This window comes from Aegilops tauschii, chromosome 3 (genome assembly GCF_002575655.3).
Source record: "Aegilops tauschii subsp. strangulata cultivar AL8/78 chromosome 3, Aet v6.0, whole genome shotgun sequence".
In the NCBI taxonomy this organism is placed as follows: domain Eukaryota; kingdom Viridiplantae; phylum Streptophyta; class Magnoliopsida; order Poales; family Poaceae; genus Aegilops; species Aegilops tauschii.
In genome coordinates, this window is record NC_053037.3 from 126,216,057 (window position 1) to 126,237,008 (window position 20,952).

Consider the following 20,952-nt stretch of genomic DNA (forward strand, 5'->3'; position numbering starts at 1 on the left):
CTTGCCAGCATCCCCATGTATATGATGGGGATGTACATCTTACCGGAAGGTGTGCATAGCTCCTTTGACAAGGAGCTGGCTAGGTTCTTCTGGCAGGCAGGGGATGGTCGGCCCAAGTACCATATGGTGAAGTGGGCTGACATTTGCTTGCCGAAGGATCGAGGTGGGTTGGGCATCCCTGCATCGCGCCGGATGAACGTTGCGCTTATGCTGCATTGGGTTTGGCGGATCTTGCGGGGAGATGGGGGGTTGTGGCTGCAGCTGGTTGAGTCCAAGTACTTGCAGGGTCAGCCCCTCATGGCTTGCTCTCACTCAGCTGGGTCCCAGTTTTGGAAATCTATTCAGGCCATCAAGGAAGAGATTAGGTTGGGTGTGCGTTTTTCGGTTGGCAATGGCTCTGGGACCCAATTTTGGTTGGACCCCTAGCTCGAGGGCGAGCCTCTCCGCTTGCGGTTCCCGCAGCTCTTTGCGATTTGTGATGACCCGGCCATTCTTGTATCTGCGGCTGCGTTGGAGGAGGGGTGGAACATTGCGTTCCGCCGCTCATTCGGTCCAGAGGAGGTCCGGGAATGGACTGACCTGAGGGAAGTAGTCCCTCTTCCTCTGTCCCCGGACCCTGACACTATTTCTTGGAGCCTTTCTCCTTCGGGTGAATTCTCCGTTAGTTCGGCCTATCAGGCATTATGCCGTATGCCGTTTTACAGTGGTTATCCCCATTGTGGAAGGCACCGCTGCCCCTGAAGATTAAGATTTTTGTATGGCAGCTTCTCCGAGACCGTCTGTCGTCGAGGACCGAGGTGCTGAAACGCCATGGTCCGGGCAATGGCCTTTGCCCTTTGTGCCATGTCCCGGAAACGGGAACGCACATTTTGTTTTCTTGCGTAGCAGCGCAGGCACTTTGGTGCTTTGTTCGTGAGGCTCTAGGGCCAGAGTGGGAGGCTCAGGACCTTGCAGAGTTTCTGCAGGTTAGGGCTACTCAGGTTGGCCATAAGCGCCGACTGTTCTGGCTCATCTTTGCGGCTATGATGTGGACTCTCCGGACTACTCGCAACAAGATGGTGATTGAGTGGGTGTTCCCGCGGCGTGCTTTTGACTCGTTCTTCAAATTTCTTGCCTTCCTGCAGCACTGGCATCCGCTCGCTAGGCCGAGGGATCGTGATCGCCTTCAGCTTTTCCTGGACGCCCTGGTGTCTACCGCGCGTCGGCTCTCCGACCGCTCACCGGTTCCGTAGCTTGCCCCTGGTGGCCTTTCTGTTTCTTCTTCTTTCATTTGGGCGTCTTTGTGCTGTGGCCCCAGCATTTCTCCTTTATGACTGTGCTTGAGATGTGGTTGTATGGACGTATGCTTTAGCTATAAAGCGGGGCGAAAGCCTGTTTCGAGGATCAATGAGCGCTTTCAGCAGTTGACGCTTGCAGGGCATCTTCAAAGACCAGTTGCGAGCGCCGCCAACGTAAAAAAAAGACATCTAAGCTCCTAAGTGGGTTTTGGCGCTGATGAAAATAATTAGAGGGACTGATGGTTTGACAAGTGTTCAATGAGTTATTAGCTCCAAAGTCTTGAAAGATATTAGGGTTGGAGACCTTCCCAAGCAAAAAGTGGAAGGAAGATGATACATTTTAATTTCCCATTATTTCTCATGTATTTGAGTTGTAGGAGAAGCTGCAACATTGAAAGGGTGAGATTTCATATTATGCTATGATACACATAAAACCTTGACAGTTTTCACCGAGAAAAGTTAAACCTAAGCGTTGATACACAAGAGTATACATAGTGGATACATAGTGGAAATTGTAGATTAAGGGGTGACACAATGATCTCGCCAATAAAGCTCGCAACAACTAAGGAAACATGCACAACAAATTTACCCATGTTCAGATCACCGAGGTGGGTAAGATGCTCCCTACATCTTGTCTTCGTTGATATATCTTATTATAGTGAATACATATTAGAAGAGTATATAGTGACTGTAAGTGCATCTAGTGCCATCCCTAGTTGGTTTTGGAGTATTGACGACAAACCTTGTTGAGGGACTAATGTGTCTGTGAGAATTGCAGGATAACACAGGTTCGGTTTACCTACCGGAGATGACCCCTAAAAATGTGTGAAGACATTGAAGACAATGGTGGTATGTGAAGTCATTCACAATGAAGATTATGACTCGAGAAGACATTCACGTGAAGACTATGGAGCACGAAGACATAGTTGTTTCGTAGTTTCCTTTTCTTCTTTGTTGAGTCATAGGAACCACCATACTGTTAAGTGGGGTCCAAGTGAACAAAGTCAGAGTGACTGAAGTGATGCTCAACCAAATCCTATGTCTTCGAGCGAAGACAATGAGAGCAAATCTTATCCAGAGCTGGATGAGTCAGCTTTACTTGTAGCCCAAGTCAAGCTGCCGCGTGTGTTTGAAATCTGGCTGTTGGAACATGTGTCAGTTCCTTAGTGACCCAGGGTCATTTCGGACAAATCAGGTCGGGTTGCCTAGTGGCTATAAATAGCCCACCCCCTACGCCATAAATTGGTGGCTGCTTAGAGTTAGTGCACGGCTTTTGTCGTTTGAGAGCAACCCACCTCGAAGCTTTTGAGAGAGAGAAATGCTTGCGAGGACAAAGCCCAAAACACCCAGAGCCAAAGAGTGTTAGGCATCACTGAAGTCTTTCTGTCTGCATGACCTGAAGACTTGTTACACTTGAGGACTGTGAATCCTCCAGCCGGTTAGGCGTCGCGTTCTGAGCATCCAAGAGTCATTGTGGATTGCCGGTGAACGAAGTCTGTGAAGGTTTGGAATTCTACCTTGAAGACTTACCAGAGTGATTGGGCGAGGACTAAGGTGAAGACGCGGTCTTCTGAGTTGAATCTCAGCCTCCCTAACCAGACGTACAGTTGTCACAGCAACTGGAACTGGTCCAACAAATCCTTTGTCTTCACCAAGCAACTGGTTCTACTCTCCCTTCACTTATTTTCAGTTTGTCTTCGTGAAGTCTTTTGCTTACTTGTCTTATCTGTTTGACTTCACTGTGTGACAACTATTGTTATTTGGCTTCATACTATCTTCCATCTTAATTCATACTACCTAGCTGCTAATAGTCTTCGTGCTTTAGCTTCATTACTTGCTTGACTATGGCTTGTCTAGTGTAGTCTATCTTCCGCTGCATGTCAATAGGTTCATTTCTATCGTTTGTCTTCAAAACTCCCATGTCGGCTGCACGCATCGGAGACTTTCATAAAAATCGCCTATTCACCCCCCCTCTAGTCGATAACTAGCACTTTCAATTGGTATCAGAGCAAGGTACTCCCTTGTTCTGTGTGATTCGGTTTAACCACCTGGAGTTTTAGCTATGTCGACTGCAGGGATAATCAAAGTCTCCGATGCGTGCCCTGTCTTCAATGGCACTGATTACCCCTACTGGGAAAATAAGATGCGCATGCATCTTGAAGCCATTGATGTCGACCTTTGGTACGTCGTCAAGAATGGCGTTCCCAAGGGCGGTGAAGGCGTCGCTCCTGCTGATGTCAAGAAGTTCATTCAACTGGATTCTACTGCGAAGAACATCATCCGCGGTCATCTAACCAAAGGACAGTATGGCCGTGTGAGTGCTCTGGAAACTTCGAAGCTAGTCTGGGACTGGCTCTCCAAGGTCAACAAAGGCGTCTCAACCCAGAGAGATCAAAGGATCAGTGTCCTTCGCAACCTCTTCAACCGCTTCAAAACAATGACAATGAGAATGTCCAGCTCACGTTTGATCGCCTCACTGATATCACCAATGAGCTTCATGCACTCGGCGCTACTGAGATCACCAAGCATGAAATCGTCAAGACACTCCTGAGATCCCTTGACAGCTCATTTGATACAATAGCCCTGATGATTCAAGAACGCCCTGACTTCAAGACACTCGACCCGTCTGACATACTTGAGAGGCTCAACACACATGAGTTTCAGCTATCTGAGAAAAGAGACATCTATGGTCCCAACTATGGACGTACTCGCGCTTTGAAGGCAAAAGCTGCTTCCTCATCTGAAGAAGAATCTGACTGCAGTTCTGGGGATCCTGAAGACATTGGAAAGGAGCTTGTTATGCTTGTGAAGAAGTTCCAGAAATTCACCAAGAAGAAAGGCTTCAGAAAGTCTTCAAGATCCAGCTCGAGAAATGATGAAGCTTCCACTCATGACCACAAGAAGAGAACATGCCGCAAGTGCAAGAAACCTGGTCACTACATCTCTGAGTGTCCACAATGGGACAATGAGAACAAGAAGAAGAAGAAGAGCAAAGAATACGATTCTGATGACAAGAAGAAGAAGAAATCCTCAAAGTCTTCTTCCAAGTCTTCATCACATAAGAAGAGCTCATCTGTCAAAGCTCGTGATTTTGTTGGCAAAGAGATAGATTCAGATGAGGAGTCTGCTTCTGAGGAGGCAGAGGTGGAGTCTGAGGAGGAGTTCGACTCTGGCGTTGCAAGTCTGGCTCTAGCCACAGCCTACGTTGCCAAGTCCATCTTCAACACTGAAGACAATGGCTCCGTCACCAATGCTGATGCTAATGACAAGGACGACTCTGCCCCCACCTACTGCGTCATGGCACGTGGTGCCAAGGTAAACTCACGCGATGCTTACTTTCAAACATCAAGTGAAGATGACTCTCACTGTGAATCCAAACCCAGCTACAAAACACTTGCTAAAATTGCAACTGAACAACAGAAAGCTATGGAACATATTCAAAAACTGCTAGACAAAAGCAATGACCTGTTGGACGCGGAAATGACCCGATCTCAGTCCTTAATTGAAGACATAAAAAATCTTCATGTTAAGTACGAGGAACTTGAAAGTCGTCATGAAACGCTTTCAACAACTCATGAAGAGCTTTCCTATGATTATCTTCAAAGGAAGCAAGAACTTAAGAAATTGAGAGCAGTTCATGAAGATCTTCAAAAAGAGAACGAGTCACTTCGCGCTCAACAGATCAGTCCCGCTCAGGAAGGATTTGAACCACCATGTCTAAAATGCCTTGAGCGTGATAACGCTACTTCTGTTGCTGAATGTTCTACTGCTGCTACTTTCACAATATCGTCAACTGCTGATGTGGTTACTAACCCCTCTGTTGAGGATGCCACTACTATTGCTGATGAAAATGCTAGGTTGAAGACATTGCTTGAGACTGGGATGTATAAAAGTCTCAAAGGGCATAAGACACTATGTGATGTCCTCAAAAAGCAGATTTTGAACCGAAACCCTAGAAAAGAGGGTGTTGGGTTCGAGAGGAAAATGAATGTTGATGGTTCTTACTGGAAGCCTGAGCAGTACCCCAAAACCATATGGGTTGCTGCAAAGGGACCTTCAGTGGATCCATCCACCTTATCTAGCTTCACTTGTGCTAACCCTATTATCATTGATGAATCCTTTGATGCAAACTATAAACTGTTTAAGAATCAGAAGGGTGAAGTGTTTGCCAGGTATATTGGTACTAACTACAGGAATGGACCACCTATGAAGAAGATTTGGGTGCCCAAAAGGTGTCTTGAGAATCTTCCTGTGAATGTCATCATGACACCACAAGGGAAGAAGACAAACCCCAGACCAAAGGCTTCATATGGTCAAAAGGCTTCATACAGACAGAGGACTCACCTGAGTCACCCTAACGCCAATGTTTTGCAGGGAAATCACACTCAAACTTATGAATATGAGCGCGTATCATCAAACCGCTATGTTCATAAGACTAAGAACTTGTTTGCTTATTCCTATGAGTATTATTCACCTCCTGCAAGGCTATTTGCTAGGGCTCCAAAGCCAAAGTTCTCAGATGCTGCACTTAGACTCATTGCTTCTAAGCCACCCCTGAAAATGTGGGTGGTTAAGAAAAATTAACTTTCTTTTGCAGGGAAAGATCTCCAGTCGGAAATCAAAGGCGTCCGATTCTTTTGCTGGGGACCTAAAACATCTTGTGGGGCGCAAGATTAAATGCCCAAATGGTCTTACTATGTATTTTGTTCTTGAATCGCTTGCCAATCATCCTATCAGTCCTAACCTTGATCTGAGCTTTGATAATCCTCTTGCGCGTCAAATGTTTATGCTTCACAATACTCTTGGTGAAGCCTATCCCCCTAACCGTACTGTAGGGTATGACACCTCATGCTTCAGAATGGATTATGGACAGTGGATGCACTAATCACATGACTGGTGACCGAAGTCTTCTCATGGACTCAACCTTACGTCCATCTGACAAGAGTCACATCACATTTGCTGACACTGGTAAAAGCAAGGTATTGGGTCTAGGTAGAGTTGCAATCTCAAAGGATCAGCACATGGATAAAGTGATGCTTGTTGAATCCCTTGGTTTCAACTTAATGTCTGGCTCAATGCTTTGTGATTTGAACATGATTGTGATATTTGGAAAATATCTTGCCTTGTTCTAATGGAATCTGACAAGTCTCTAGTCTTTGAAGGGTACCAGAAAGATGATTTGTACATGGTAGACTTCTCAGCAGGACCACAGTTGGCCGTATGTCTTCTAGCAAAAGCTTCAGAGTGCTGGCTCTGGCATCGGAGGCTAGGGCATGTTGGCATGAGGAACTTGCACACTCTCGCGAAGAAGAAACACGTCGTAGGCATCGAGGGCGTCAAGTTCAAGAAAGATCATCTGTGTGGTGCCTGTGAAGCTGGAAAGATGACGAGGGCCAAGCATCCCTCAAAGACAATCATGACGACATCTCAACCCTTGAAGCTGCTTCACATGGATCTCTTTGGACCTACTCACTACTCAACTCTCACTACTACTGCTTGCCTCTATGGTTTCGTCATAGTTGATGATTATTCAAGATATACATGGGTGCATATAATCCTTTACAAGAATGAAGTGCAAGATGTCTTCAGACGCTTCGCAAATCGTGCCATGACGAACTATGGCGTCAAGATCAAGCATATCAGAAGTGACAACGGCACAGAGTTCAAGAACACCGGCCTCGACCTTTACCTGGATACATTGGGCATCACTCATGAGTTCTCAGCTCCGTACACACCTCAGCAGAATGGCATCATGGAGCGCAAGAACAGAACACTCATTGAGATGGCTCGGACGATGCTTGATGAATACAAGACTCTAAGAAAGTTCTGGCCCGAAGCCATTGATACTGCATGCCATGTCATCAACCGAGTTTATCTTCACAAGCTTCTAAAGAAGACATCCTATGAGCTCCTAACTGGTAAGAAGCCAAACGTCAGTTACTTCAGAGTATTTGGTGCTAGGTGCTGGATCAAGGATCCACATCACACTTCAAAATTTGCACCGAAAGCACATGAAGGTTTTATGCTTGGTTATGGAAAGGATTCGCACTCCTATAGAGTCTTCAACCTCTTTCACTATAAAGTGGTTGAAACTGTGGATGTGCGGTTCGATGAGACTAACGGCTCGCAAAGAGAGCACCTGCCAAATGTGCTAGATGAAGTTCCACCTAGTGAATCCATCAAGCTCATGGGAACTGGAGACATCATACCGTCTGAAGCTCAGGCTGAAGAGGAACTTATCATTTCTGCACGTAATCAACCTGAAGACAATGCTCAGCCTGAAGACAATGCTCAAAATGAAAACAATTATCAGCAAGAGCAAAATCTTCGTCCAGTTCATCCTCGTGTTGCTAATGAAGTGGAAATTGAAAAGATAATCGATAGCATCAATGCACCTGGTCCACTCACTCGTTCAAGAGCAACACAGCTAGCAAATTTCTGTGGGCACTTTGCATTTGTCTCAATATCTGAACCCAAGAAAGTTGTTGAAGTCTTCATGGAATTTGAATGAATTCAAGCTATGCAAGAAAAGCTTCAACAGTTCAAGCTGAACATTGTGTGGGAATTGGTCAAGCGTCCTGACCCTCGAAAGCACTACATCATAGGCACCAAATGGATATATCACAACAAGCAAGATGAGCATGGTCAAGTTGTCAGAAACAAGGCTCGTCTTGTTGCTCAAGGATACACTCAAGTTGAAGGGATTGGCTTCGATGAAACATTTGCTCCCGTGGCTAGGCTTGAAGCCATTCGCATACTGCTGGCCTATGCCAACCATCACAATCCTTCTGTATCAAATGAATGTGAAGAGTGCCTTTCTCAACGGCAAGGTTGAAGAAGAAGTGTATGTTGCACAACCACCTGGCTTTGAAGATCCAAAACATCCTGATATGGTATACAAGCTCAACAAGGCACTGTATGGCCTCAAACAAGCCCCTCGTGCTTGGTATGACACACTCAAAGACTTCCTGAAGAGCAAAGGCTTCAAACCTGGTTCCCTGGATCCCACTCTCTTCACGAAGACATATGATGGTGAACTGTTAGTGTGCCAAATCTATATGGATGACATTATCTTCGGCTGCACTAACCAGAAATACAGTGATGAGTTTGGACACATGATGCAAGAGCAATATCAGATGTCCATGATGGGTGAGCTGAAGTTCTTCCTAGGTCTTCAAATTCGTCAGCAAAGCAACGGCATCTTCATATCTCAAGAGAAATACCTTAAAGACTGCCTGAAGAAGTTTGGAATGCAAGATTGCAAAGGTTACACGACACCAATGCCAACCAAAAGTCATCTGGGTCCTGACGCCAATGGTAAAGAGTTCGATCAAAAGGTATACCGCTCCATGATTGGTTCTTTACTTTATTTATGTGCATCTAGGCCAGATATCATGCTTAGTGTTTGCATGTGTGCCCGATTCCAAGCGGCACCAAAGGAATCGCATCACTTAGCTGTGAAGCGAATTCTTCGATATTTGGCTTACACCCCAACACTAGGATTATGGTATCCAAAGGGCTCAGAGTTTGATCTAGTTGTATTCTCGGATGCCGATTATGCTGGTGACAAGATGGATCGCAAGTCTACATCAGGCACATGTCACTTTCTGGGTCGATCACTTGTCTGTTGGTCTTCAAAGACGCAGAACTGTCTCTCTCCACTGTTGAATCTGAATACATTGCTGCTGGATCTTGCTGCGCTCAGCTTCTATGGATGAAGCAAACTCTCAAGGACTATGGCATCCATCTGCAGCAAGTACCACTCTATTGCGACAATGAAAGCGCTATCAAGATCGCCAACAACCCAGTTCAGCACTCGAAGACAAAGCACATTGAAATTCGTCAGCACTTTCTCAGAGATCATGTCATGAAGGAAGATATTGATATCATTCACGTCAACGCTGAAGAGCAATTGGCTGATATCTTCACAAAGCCTTTGGATGAAAAAAGGTTTTGCAAGTTGCGGTGTGAGCTAAATATCTTGGAATCCTCAAATGTACTGTGATTAGGCACACCTCCTAACACTTATGCATGTTGATGACTTAGATGTGCAACACACGAAGTAATGTATATCTTCAATCAATGAAGACATACACTCTATGTGTGAATACATTAATGCAGAATTTGACTTTGGAGCGCCACGATAATTGTGCGCCGTGTCTGGGTCTAATACTTCCTATACGGTGGGTAACGCCACCACCAAACTTTTGTTTGGAGTGTTTTTTTGGCGTTGCATTTGCTAAGTCTTCGCATTTGATTTATCTTCAACATTGATTTGTCTTCATGTTGATCTTCACTTTGTTGATTTGGTCTTACTCTTATATACATATATTTGTGTTCTGTCCTCTACAGCATTCACTTATAGCTATGTCTTCATGCTTGAATCTTTTGGTCTAAGTGAATGTGATCGGACCCTAACCTCTTCTATGCTTCTACCTCAAATTCTATCTATCCAAATCATATGCATTTTATTGAAACCGTTGAATGTCTTCTCTGCGTCCTTGTCAGCAGAAGATACAGAGACAAAAGTTACATCTGTTTTTAATGCTAAATCCTTATTGCCTGAAACCCGGAGAAGCCGGAACGACCACCCGACAGTCCAGGCGTGCGTGGGAACATGGAATAACTTCCAATGTGTTGCATGTTCGCCACGTGTCCCTCAGATGTGAACCGCCAGGGGCACCTGCGTAATTGCGCTGTGTTGTCCCTTTCCTTATAAATACACATCTCATCGCGGTTAAAATACTTCTTCCACCTCTCCACCTCGCATAAACCCTAGCGCCACCGCTAGCTCCCGACGACGCCGGCGAAGAAGCGCTTAGCTGTCGCGACCTCACCGATGCCGTCCTCACGCCGGCCGGGGACCTCGTTTTCTCCGCCGCCGCCGTAGGTGTCCTCCGTCGCCAAGTTAGGGCACGGAAGATCGAACTGTTCGGCCTCCTCTCTTCTCCGTCTAGCAGTTCTTCGTGTGGTAATTAAAGCTTACTTTTACTGCTTTTTTGATCCGATAGTTTCATCCTTCTCCACCAAAAGTGGTTTCTGTGGCTACAAATTTAGATCTATCCTGTTCTGCATCTCATAACATGCCTAGTATATTCACTTATGCTTCACACGTAGTTAGATTCCTCACTTATACCTATTCTTGGATTCGTACAAATCTGGAACCAACTCTCAACATATAAGTGAATGTCTTCGCACTATGAGGTCAATGTCTTCAAAACTGATTTATCTTCAAAATCTTCTGAGAATGCATATGACCTCTTCCCCTTCCCTCGCATCTCTAATGTTGTCACAGGTACATGTCCGTGGGAGAATCCCTTGGTTCTCATAGTCTGCATTTATTTGCAGAGTTCTTACAGCATCACATCAATTCTCCAGAAGCCAGTTCTTGTCTGACCAGCAGACGGAAGCCTTTGTAAGTTTTGAAGCCATTCAGTTTGAACTACATGGCCATAGAAAAGACAGTAAGAAAGGGCGGCAGACAGCGCCGTGGGGGCACTTTAAGGGATTTGCCACCAGATCTCTATGAGCTGTACAAGACAGATCTTGAAGAGGATTACCATCAGCGCAAAACTCGAATCCAATGGATTCAGAGATATTGGGCCGAACAATGGTTCAAATACAGGTTCGTGATCCAGGAGTATGCTGAGAAAAATGCCATCAAGTGTCCGTGGGGGTGATATTCTCTTTCGAAATCTTCAACCCAAGAACAGAGTTGAAGCTATTGCTCAGGGTTTCTATCCCTGTATGGTACGTGGACCACAGCCTGCCAATGCCGACCCATCGTCATTGCTTTGGTGTCGAGACGACAATCTTTTCAAGCGAAACTTCCAGACTGCAAAGGCATCGGCCAAAGAGAACAAGAAGTCACTGGGATTGGACTTCAACCCCAGTCCATCTGCTCCTCGGGCCGATGGCACACGTGATGCTGAACCTAATGTCGTTGGGCCCTTCTACAACCTTGAAGGTCTCATCACACACATTGCTGTTCAGGGGGCAGCCGTGGAGCACTCTGCAGACGACGCTGATTCTGATGAAGCGCCTGCTCCACCCAAGCCACAGAAGCAGAAGAAACCAAAGGCTTCAAAGCCCACAGCTACACCTAAAGCTTCGCGTGCGAAGCCTCTGGCCACTGCACCTCCTGAAGCCAGTGTGCAGTCTGAAGATCAATCTCGCATCTCTAAGAAGACCAAGAAGAAGAAGAAGCCCATCCAAAGTTCTAGTCAAGCACTGACCCCTGCTGCTGTTCTGAGGAACGAGACTGAAGCCATTGATCTGTCAAGTGATGAAGATCTTGGCGACGATGCTCTCGAGCTGCTGATAAAGAGCAAGCAAGAGGCGGAAATCTTCAACGATTTGCCCCTCTTTGACGTGGACATATTGAATAACTTCATTGATGAGTGGTTTGAAAATCCGAACCTCAGCATCGATGATCTTCAGCTTCCAATTGGCATCAGAGTCTCCTTCCATGGAGCCATTGCTCATGAGCTGGCTCTGGCCTAGAAGATTGTTGAATTGAAGAACAAAATTGACTATGAAAAGGCTCAGTTCAAGAAGCACATGGCCAAGCTCAGCGTAGCTGATGTTCAAAGATTCAAACAGATGCTACATGACATCAAGGAGGCGTTTCACAAGAAACAGGAACAAGCAAAAGGTTCAAGAGAGCGAATGAAACACCTCGCTGCCAAATGTGTTCAAGCTCACAATGAAGCTAAGAAGCGCAAGGCTCTTGGGCATCCAGGCATTGACCCCAAGATGGCTGCCAAGAAGAAGCCTACTATGGCCCCAGCTGAAGCATCCAGGCGGGAGGAACCTCGCATTGTCTTCCCCGCCAGCATGACAGGCGTGAAGCCTAAGGTCCCCACAGTAGCTTCAGAACTTAAGAAAACAAGGGCAGCCGAAGCCGAAGCCCGAAAGCGCAAGAAAAAGAACACCACTAACGATGCTCCACCGACCAAGAAGAGAAAGACAAAGAAGAAAGATCGGGCTGCTCCCACAGAGCCCCTTGTCGTCGAGCCAATCTCAGATGCTCGTCCTGCATCCGAACACCGAGAGCGTCAGTTGATAGTTCATGAGCCTGCTACCACAGAGGCTCCTGAAGCTGAAGACATTCCAGTTGTTGACCACACCGCAGCTGAAGACATTGGTCCCCAAGACAATGTAAATGATGATGAAGTCCTTCCTCAGATTGAGCACCAAACGGTATCATTGCCTGTTCTCACGAACAGCGAACTCATCAGCATTGGTCGTCCTTTGACGCCAATTGCTCAGGATGATTCATGGGCTGATCACCCTCAAGACACCCCTCGTCAAGATGACTCACCAAGTACTCCCCCACCTCAAGTCACCACTCCGGTGCTTGATGATGATGACTATGTGGTCCAGCCAACTGCCTCTCCAAAGGCGTCGCCCGCATTTCGTAGGCTTCGCAAAGGACCAAGGCCACAAGTCGCTCTGTCGAGCGTTCCAGAAGGAGATGAGCACCACAACTCGGTGGCACGACAAGTGTTTCCTGAAGCCACTCCAACTGCGAACGTCTCAGAATCTGAAGCCAAAGCTGCTGAAGATACACCGGCTGCATCAGCCACAGAACAACAAGAAACCTGTGAGGAAGAAGAGCGTGTTGCCACACCACCTACCAACCAAGAAGTTGTTCTCGATGAGAACGTGTCCGACCCTCCAGCTACTCAAGTGGAGGTTGATAATACTGAGGCGGCCACCAACATCAATACTGAAGCCAATGACGTTGTCATGGCTGAAGCAAATGTGGCGCCTGAAGTTAATGTGGCACCAGAAGTGAATGAGCCTGAAGCTTCTAATGCACCTGAAGTCAATATTGCACCGGAAGCCATTGTACCACTAGCAGCTCATGTCAATGCCGATGCTCCTATACCACCTCCAAGGCCACACACTATTGAGCTGGCATTTGATCGCGGCCAACCTGTCATGGTTCGCTGGCCTATTCTGGTTCCTCCTCCTACTCCCGGACCTCAATTTGATTATCATGTGGAGCACAGGCCTCAAGTCCAGAAGCCAAAACCGCGGCTGCCTAGGTTTCCAGGTACAGCAACTTCACCAGGATTGTTTAATGTGAATGGCTTCATTGCACACAACACCTTCTTTGACAGCGACAAGAACCCATACTCGAAACCAAGAATTTCATCTGATCGGTTCTGGAGCTATCAGCAACGCAGTTACTATTCATGTGTGCTTTATGATCAAGGGCGCATCTTTCCCTATATGCGTCTAGATTGCGAAGCTATTGCTGGCCTGCCCTGCTTGGAAGAAGCACTTGACTGTTTCAGAGATGCTGGCCTTCTCCAATTTGTGACTGATAAAGAGCACTGGAACGAAGAGCTTCTGCTACAATTCTATGCCACCCTCCACATTCGCGGATACAACAGGGATCCGAAGACATGGGTCCTTGAGTAGATGATAGGCAATGTACATCACGAAGCCAAAGCTTTTGATATTATTGAGCTCACTGGCCTGCCCCACTCCAGGTGAACTCTTTGAGCCTGGTTGTCAGCTTCACCGCAATGCTTTGGAGAGCATCTTCTAGAAGCCTGAGCCAAACATGAGCCAAATGTTGAGCATGATGAAGCCACTGCCCTGCGACGCTGAATATCCAAAAGAATTCTTTGTTGAAGACCTAGAGTATCTGCCCCGTACTATTTATCATATCATCAGGCGAACTCTATGGCCTGTCAAAGGACATTCTCCTACAGCGAAGCTTGAAGGAGCAATGAAGACATTGGTTTTCTCTATCTTCAATGGCATCAGCTTCAATGCTCAAGACTTCTTCATCAGGCAATTGGTTGCATCTGGCTCTGATTTATTTGGTCTGAAGTTTTATGCTCCATGAGTAATGCGCCTCATCAAGCTTCACTCTGCTGTCAATTATCAACCCTCTGCGCGCAACCACATTATTTTCTTACCAGAGGTTGATATGTCTGTCAAAGCCATATACCCAGAGCCTGCTAAGGAGCCAATATATCTTCAGAACGTTGATCATCAGAGTTTCACTCAACCCATTAAAGGAGTTCTGGCTGCTACTCGTGTTTATCCTTTGGCTAGCAATACACGTGCCCCTCATCGTGCCCATACTGAAGCCACTGAAAGCACAATTGTTCAAAGGCCTCGGAAGCGTTCTCGTGTTCTCAATGACCAAGAGCTTCTCGTTGCCCTGCATCAAAAACAGGATAAGCATCACGACTGGCTGAAGCGTCAGATGCAAAGCCTCTTGGTGGATGTTAATCGCATTCGCAATCTTGCCACCAAGAATGCATTTGTCACTCATGAAACTTGTCGACGAACGTGGAAGGGCCTGACACTGATAAGCTCTGAAGATGATCTTCAACAAGATGGCTTCACAGAGAGATTCAAATTTGATTCCACTCCTCCCAGGAATGCTATTTTGCGTCGAACTCCCTCACTTGAAGATTCTGAGTACTCCTCCTCTGCGGCAACTGTCAATGCAAGAGTCATCGATGATGAAGATGATGCTACTTCGCCAACTACAACGTCGCCGCGCATTGACACTGCACCAAGTTCTTCTGCACCACCGAACCTCAACGACGACCCTGCTACTTCACCTACTCCTCATGGGAACTAGAGGCTCTATGTCTTCAAACCTTTTTGGTCCTTACTGACAAAAGGGGGAGAAGCATATGAGTTGTTGATAGTCTTCAAGCGGGTCCTTATGGGTGGTTGCTTTATATTTTGCCAAGTGTTTACAACTCTCGCTTTTGATACATTTGGTTCTTTGAGTTGTAACACTTAAACTTGATGGTCGTCTGCTACCTCTTTCTGCCAACTATGTGATGCGATGATAAATTCCGCATGTGCGATGATAAATCCCGCACGAAGACATTTCGCAGACGTCCATTTTTCATTATGCATGTCATTACCTTCGTTATATCCTTTCATGCATGATGAATTGTCTTCATTAGTTAAAGAGGATCTCCACAAGTACAACCTGCCATGTGCATTTGCATTCAAAAGCAAAATACTTATATGCACATCTTCAGGGGGAGCCTTTTACTACTTATGAAGACAATATCTTAATCCTTTACAATTTCACGTACTTTTATCCCCGTTGAAAACTTCAACCAGTTTGTCATCAATTACCAAAAAGGGGGAGATTGTAAGTGCATCTAGTGCCACCCCTAGTTGGTTTTGGAGTATTGACGACAAACCTGGTTGAGAGACTAATGTGTTTGTGAGAATTGCAGGATAACACAGGTAGTAGTCCCTCATTGATTCGGTTTACCCACCGGAGATGATCCCTAAAAATGTGTGAAGACATTGAAGACAATGGTGGTATGTGAAGTCATTCACAATGAAGACTATGACTCGAGAAGACATTCACGTGAAGACTATGGAGTACAAAGACATAGTTGTTTCGTAGTTTCCTTTTCTTCTTTGTTGAGTCATAGAAACCACCGTACTGTTAAGTGGGGTCCAAGTGAATAAAGTCAGAGTGACTGAAGTGATGCTCAACCAAATCCTATGTCTTCGAGCGAAGACAATGAGAGCAAATCTTATCCAGAGCTGGATGAGCCAGCTTTACTTGTAGCCCAAGTCAAGCTGTCGCGTGTGTTTGAAATCTGACCGTTGGAACACGTGTCAGTTCCTTAGTGACCCAGGGTCATTTTGGACAAATCAGGTCGGGTTGCCTAGTGGCTATAAATAGCACACCCCATACACCATAAATTGGTGGCTGCTCAGAGTTAGTGCACGGCTTTTGTCGTTTGAGAGCAACCCACCTCAAAGCTTTTGAGAGAGAGAAATGCTTGCGAGGACAAAGCCCAAAACACCCAGAGCCAAAGAGTGTTAGGCATCACTGAAGTCTTTCTGTCTGCGTGACCTGAAGACTTGTTACACTTGAGGACTGTGAATCCTCCAGCCGGTTCGGCGTCGCGTTCTGAGCATCCAAGAGGCATTGTGGATTGCCGGTGAACGAAATCTGTGAAGGTTTGGAATTCTACCTTGAAGACTTACCAGAGTGATTGGGCGAGGACTAAGGTGAAGACGCGGTCTTCTGAGTTGAATCTCAGCCTCCCTAACCAGACGTACAGTTGTCACAGCAACTGGAACTGGTCCAACAAATCCTTTGTCTTCACCAAGCAACTGGTTCTATCTCTCCCTTCACTTATTTTCAGTTTGTCTTCGTGAAGTCTTTTGCTTACTTGTCTTATCTGTTTGACTTCAGTGTGTGACGACTATTGTTGTTTGGCTTCATACTATCTTCCATCTTAATTCATACTACCTAGCTGCTAATAGTCTTCGTGCTTTAGCTTCATTACTTGCTTGACTATGGCTTGTCTAATGTAGTCTACCTTCCGCTGCATGTCAATAGGTTCATTTCTATTGTTTGTCTTCAAAACTCCCATGTTTTGAAGACTTTCATAAAAATCGTCTATTCACACCCCCCCCTAGTCGATAACTAGCACTTTCAGTGACTACAGCTAAATCATAAATAGAATACTTCCTGTATCGATCTAAGTTCTCCACGTGATTACCTAAGCAGAGTGCTTCAACCCGATCGTCAAGCTCTTGTGGCTTCAGGTGATACAAATGAACAAATCTCTTTGAGAAGAACTGCTGCGGAAGAGGCATGAAGAATGTGGTCCGGAAATTCAAAGTGTATGTTGAAGCTGCACAATTTCCACTTCGTGCCAACCTTCCATTCATTATTGAAGCGCACGCGCAGGAGAGAAATAGTGACATTCTGACTCCATGAACAAAGCAATTGAACAATACAGAACAACTCCTTGGGTAACATCTCAAGGATAGAGATAGATTTACTATGCAGGGATATTACAGGGAGCACAAGCAGTTCAGCTAAACAACATAGACCCTGTCAGACACGTGCTTCACTTAACAGCGTGCATCCTAGTGATAAACTAACTTTAGCATGCCCTAACTACAGATTACTTAAGACACAAAACTAAACCCATATATACAAAAGACTCTGACTGACTGATTGGGGAGGTACAAGGGTCACAGAAAGGTCAACATATGAAGTAAGTGATAACTGACACCAGAGTCATGGAAAGTAGGGGTCCTCCTTATTCTGATATATTGCAAAGAACTGCTTCGAGTAATGTAAAGCCATCTTGTGACAGAACTCAAGAGCATACCGGTCGTAATTTTCCAAGTCTTGTGCAGTCTTCTTAAGCGGCCCAGCAGCATCACCATCCAGAAGAAACTGCGCTATGTGGGAACCCCTAAACACAGAAAACAACTTGCAGGGTAAGACAAACAGAAACCCCGACTTCAATGCTAGTTCTTGATCTCTTCCTCAATGACTGAAGTAATATGCTGAAAAATGAAAGCAAAAGAAAATATTACCTATGCTAGTGGTGTGTGTTACTTATTCATACGTGGCAAACAAAATTGTGTATGTGTTTATGATGCCATAACGGCATAACCAAATAGAACAAAAGCTAAACTTGAGCATCAGAATGAACGGTACCTAAAAACTGAGCTTGACATGTTGACAGTTAAACCTACACCCATGTGGCCTAGATTTCTACACAGGAAAGAGAGGTATTTTGCAAATAAAACTACACCTATTAGTCTGAGAAGCCCTGCATTATACATGGAAAAGAGAGGTACTTTACAAATAGAACTGAACATCAAGATCAGTACAACACATGGTCAAGTCAATGCAGTATCTGTCAACCCAATGATAGAAAATCTCTTCTTCCCTTAAAGAGTAAAGACAAAATATTTACTATACAAGAATGTCTAGATTAAAGTTCTTGTTGAGGACAAGGCCAAGCTGTCATACAACTGTGTAGAAATGAACCCAATGATACAAACAAAATGCTATGCAGACAATGAACAGTCCCAATGATGTCAGGACAAAATAGCAAATGTAGACTGTAGTACATAAATGGTGATACAACTGTGTGCAGAACTGTCGATTAAAGTGCAAGGAAAAGGGGTACTCACAACGCATATACACAAATTAATTACCCTTAGTAGTAGGTATTACCTTCGGGCGTCTATCTGGTATCCTTTTTTGTTGTGCATGATAGTAAATTTTCCTGCCTGTTCTTCCTGGGTCTGCTTTCGATAGAGGGCACAAACAGCTTTCAGGCGAAGTTCAGGGTATTCATCAAATGCTGATAGCATCTCTAGCTCAATCTTCCAATCCTTATTCTTGGCATTCCTTTTGCCGCGTATCCTATCCATAAGCTCTTTATAAGTTTCCTCGTTGTCAGACTCTTCTGGTCCAGCAGAGGATTCTTCAACAGAATCAGCAGAGTTTTCTGAACAATCTGAATCATCTACTATAAAATTTTCCAAATTATCATCCTCTTCTGAATCATCCTCGCTCTCTTCATGATTCTTGGGTTCAATAAACTCAAGTTCCCGACGTGTAGGTCGCATTCTCTTTGATTGACCTTTAGTTAACCGAGCCAAGCGCCTTGTTGCCGGAGTAGAACGCCCCTCCATCTGACATAATTCACCATCGTCATCCTCACTCTCAACCCCTGTCGTAACTAGAGGTGAAACAGGTTTTTGATTCACCACAGGAACACCCTCACTGCCATCTTCACTCTCACTGTCACTGACTCCACGCAACGCACGCTTCCTGCTGCTTCTAACACCCACCTTCTCATCTTCATCCTCGCTCTCACTGTCGCTGATTACCCGTGCCGCTGCGTGCTTCTTGCCTCGCGGCGTGATCAAAACATCATCGTCGTCCAGAATCACATTGCCATCACAGCAAACGCTCCCATGGTCCCGTCCACCACCTCCATCGGAGTCCTTAATCTCGTCTGCAACACCCCTCTTGCCGGTCACCACCCGCACCGCACACTTGCTAGGAGTCGGGACCGGAGGAACGCCCTCCTCCCCGCTCTCCCCGTTGTTGACATCCACGGCCATCCCCTCTTCCTCGCCGTCGCTGACCTCTATGACATCATTCATCACATGCCCGCCCGCGATGTCCGCTGACTTTTGCTTGTTTCCGCCGAGACCCTCCTCCAATCGACCAAAGGTTGGACCCTTTCTGCCTCAGACATGGCCTTCCTCAAGCGCGCGTTCTCGGCTTCGAGGAGCGAGACCCTAGCCTCCAGGTCGGCGATGCGGGATGACTTGGCGGCGAGCTCGGCCTTGAGGGCGTCGACCTTCTTCGCAACCTCCACGACGCCCATCTCCGGCGGCGGCGGGCCAGGCCCCGCCGACGATGTAACGGCTGAACCCTAGTGTCGAAGCGGCGGTGGAACCGTGGAAGGTAGTCGGCCTTGCTGCGTTTCTGTCCGGGAGGGATCCTGTGGGGGGTGAGGGGAAGAGAGGCTTTGCGCTTTCTGGGCCAACGAAACGGGAAGTATAGGGAAGTTTAGGACGGATCAACTTCTCGTCTAGTTGGGCTTTGGGCCGAAGACATCAGCAAGACGTGGTGTCAAATAGTTACTGCCGCCGGATAAGTCGGGAGGTCCGATACCACGCTAACTGCGGCAAACAGTCTTTTTTTTTGAGACAAACTGCGGCAAACAGTCGGCCTGACGCACAGGAGCGTCCCCGACTGGGCCAGCCCAAATACAGCACAGAAAATCGCAAAAAATAATAGCGCTCCCTAGATTCGAACTCGCGATGTCGCAGAAACAAACACGTACTGCTAGCCAGTATACCTTATTACAGGTGGTGACAGGTAATAGCATGAACGGTTTTTAACTATAACGTGATATTCACTCTAGCGTCCTACTTACTGTAGCGTATAGATTGTTCAATTTTTTTGAACCACTTTAAAAAATGGTAACAAAAATTGAAATCTTAAATTAGTTTTTGGATTGCAGGATCAAAATTTAGAATTTCACCAGATTTTGAAAGTTTCTGAACATTGCTTGTAAAAGAAAAAAAATGTTTTACATCTGCACACAGTTTGAAAATTTTTGAACACAAATTTAGGAACATGGGGACATTTTTTAAAATTTGGAACAAAATGTTGAAAACGCAAACATTTTTTTAAATTCCTAAACAGTTTTTGAAACACGGACATTTTCCTTAAGTTGTGAACAAAAATTTGAAAACGAGAACTTTTTTTGAAATTCCTAAACATTTTTTGAAACATAAAACATTTAATGAAAATTGTGAACATATTTTGAAGAGGAGAACATTTTTTGAAAATCCCTGAATATTTTTTGAAACACGAACATATTATGAAAATCATGAACAAATATGGAAGACAAATTCTTTTATCAAATCATGAACAAATTTAGAAAATAATAATATTTAATAAAATATCTGAGCATTTTCTAAAATCCTGAACAAATGTTGAAAATACGAACATTTTTTGAAATTCATAAACAGTTTTTGAAACATGAACATTTTTCGTTGTGAACAAAAATTTGAAAACGAGAACTTTTTTGAAATTCCTGGACATTTTTTGAAACACAAAACATTTATTGAAAATTGTGAACATATTTTGAAGACGAGAACATTTTTTGAAATCTCTGAACATATTATGAAATCACGAACAAATATGGAAACACAAATTATTTTATGAAATCATGAAAAAATTTAGGAAATAATAATATGTTATGGAATCTATGAACATTTTGTAAGATCCTGAACAAATTTTGAAAATGAGAACATTTTTTGAGACACAAGCATTTTATTAAATTATAAACACATTTTGAAAGCAAGAACATTTTTT

The 20,952-nt window shown here is 45.1% G+C and overlaps 1 pseudogene; it reads right to left on the reverse strand.

The window, feature by feature from the left end:
* Positions 1-17,047: 17,047 nt before the first annotated feature.
* Positions 17,048-19,591, reverse strand: LOC109740120 (uncharacterized; annotated as a pseudogene).
* Positions 19,592-20,952: the final 1,361 nt, after the last annotated feature.